The sequence below is a fragment of the Myotis davidii genome, unplaced genomic scaffold (assembly GCF_000327345.1).
Source record: "Myotis davidii unplaced genomic scaffold, ASM32734v1 scaffold350, whole genome shotgun sequence".
Classification (NCBI taxonomy): domain Eukaryota; kingdom Metazoa; phylum Chordata; class Mammalia; order Chiroptera; family Vespertilionidae; genus Myotis; species Myotis davidii.
The window spans coordinates 612042-614659 of NW_006284938.1; the positions used below are offsets into that span (position 1 = coordinate 612042).

A 2618-nucleotide genomic window follows, 5' to 3' on the forward strand; every position below is an offset into this window, starting at 1 on the left:
CTCATTGAGATGGCTGGTGGCATCATGACTGTTCTCATCAAGCACAACACAACCATTCACACCAAGCAGACACAGACCTTCACCACCTACTCTGACAACCATCCCAGCGTGCTCATTCAGGTTTATGAAGGTGAGCATGCCATGACCAAGGATAACAACCTCTTTGGAAAGTTTGAACTCACAGGCATACCTCCCGCACCTAGTGGTGTTCCTCAGATTTAAGTCACTTTGATATTGATGCCAATTGAATCCTCAATGTCTCTGCTGTGTATAACAGAACAAGATTATCATCACTACAAGGGTCATCTGAGCAAGAAAGGCATTGAGTGCATGGTCCAGGAAGCTAAGAAGTACAAAACGGAAGATGAGAAACAGTGGTACAAGGTGTTTTCCAAAAATTAACTTGAATTCTATGCATTCAACTTGAAAGCAACTGTTCAAGATTAAAAACTTAAAGGCAAGATCAATGATGAGGACAAACAGAACATTCTTGACAAGTGCAATAAAACCATCAATTGGCTTGATAAGAACTAGATTACAGAAAAGGAAGAATTTGAACATCAGCAGAAAGGATTAGAAAAACTCTGCAACCCCATCATTACCAAGTTGTACCAGAGTGCAGGAGGCATGCCAGGAGGAATGCCTGGGGGTCCCCTGGTGGTGGAGCCCCTCCATCTTGTGGTGTCGCCTCTGGATCCAACATTGAAGAGGTTGATTAAGCCAACTTTGAGCATAGATTTACATTGTTCCACACAAAATATTAAATAACTCAAATTTGTAACAAAGTTCATGGCAGTTTTAAAAGTTGAGCTGCTATCCTGTATTAAAAAAGGCTAATATGCAAATTGAATGAATGGCAGAATGACCAGTTGCTATGACATGCACTGACCACCAGGGGACAGGCTCTCAATGCAGGAGCTGCCCCCTGATGGTCAGTGCGCTCCCACAACCAGAAGCCAGTCTCACGGCTGCCGAGCACAGCGGAGGTGGTGGGAGCCTCTCCCACCTCTGCAGTAGTGGTAAGGATGTTCTACTGCCGTGAAGAGCAGGCCTAAGTTCTCAGTTGGACATCCCCCAAGGGCTCTTGGACTGTGAGAGGGCTCAGGCCGGGCTGAGAAACACCCCCTCTCCCTGAGTGCACGAATCTCATGCACCGGGCCTAGCAGGGGAGCAGTTAGGGGGTGAGAAAGCCAGCAGGGGGGCAGATAAGGGGCAGCTAGGCCAGCAGGAGGGGGCAGTTAGGGGGCGACCAGGCTGGCAGGGGGGCGGTTAGGGGGTGAGCAGGCCAGCAGGGGGGTAGTTAGTGGGTGACCAGGCTGGCAAGCAGAGGCAGTTAGGGGTAATCAGGCAGCCAGGTAGAGTGGTTAGGGGCAATCAGGCAGGCAGGCAGGTGAGCAGTTATGAGCCAGCAGTCCTGGATTGTGAGAGGGCTGTCCAACTGCCGGTTTAGGCCCCATCCCCCAAGGTATCCCAGATTATAGAGGGTGCAGGCGGGGTTGAGGGACACACCCACGTGCATGATTTCATACACTGGGCCTCTAGTAAAGAATAAAAGGCTCAGATAAGTATTTGACACTCCTTGGGGCACTGAGGAAGTGTTCACAGAGATGGCTGCATTTAGAGTATGCTTATAATTTTGACACATGGAGAAGAGCTAAAGAGAAGAACACTCCATGCAGAAGAACAGAATGGACAAATGCATGACAAGATGAGGGATCATGGGTGATCCATATTTATATGATGTCCCATGTGGCTGGATCAGTGTTTGCATGATAGGGAATAGGGGAAGATGAATACTGAGCAGATAAGTACATCTCTGTGAAAGGTCTTGAATGCCAGCCAAAGAGTTTGGACTTTATATGTAGAAGGACAAATCAGATCCCTTAATTTTTAGGATCATGATTTTGATAATAACATTGGCTTAAACTGCATTGATCCCTTTCTACCTTTGAAAGGAGTCAGAACTAAGTGAACAGCAACCTTCTCTGGTTATGTGTTATTCCCGCCTGTATTCCCACTCTCCCTCCTTAGACTGCCATGGGCCTGATACCTTCTCCCTAGCACCACATCTAAGGAATTAATTCATCTCTTTTAGACGTTGAATCCAGGCAATTGCAGTGTTTTCAGTCCTGTTGTCCAATTTTGGAGATAATTTGTACAAGTCACAATTTTGACATTTACAAGAGTATACAATAGAACTGTTTGTTTAAATGGCTTCTATACTAAGTGCAAAATTTGGAATCAGGCATGATTTTTTTTTTCTGACAATTATCTGTGCTACCATCAACCCTCTGATGAAGGTAGAAACAAGTAGAACCATTTTATCCTACTTGTTTCTACCTTCATCATAGAATGACCATACACCAACTCTTTTGTTTTGCATGACCCCTGTCAAAATGTTTGTTTGAAATAAAAGTACATTTAAAATAACAACTATAGTGAATTGTGCTGCTATGAACATAGGGGTGCATATATCCTTTCTAATCGGTGTTTCTAGTGCAGTGATGGCGAACCTATGACACGCGTGTCAGAGGTGACACGTGAACTCATTTTTTTGGTTGATTTTTCTTTGTTAAATGGCATTTAAATATATAAAATAAATATCAAAAATGTACACC

General features: G+C 44.7%; 1 protein-coding gene and 1 pseudogene across 1 annotated transcript in view; both read left to right on the forward strand.

Annotated features, from left to right (window-relative positions):
• LOC102772916 overlaps positions 1–756 on the forward strand; it is a 1867-nt pseudogene extending 1111 nt beyond the window's left edge.
• AFF2 (AF4/FMR2 family member 2) overlaps positions 1–2618 on the forward strand; it is a 180040-nt gene that overhangs the window by 5719 nt on the left and 171703 nt on the right. The gene's annotated exons all lie outside the window — the stretch shown is intronic.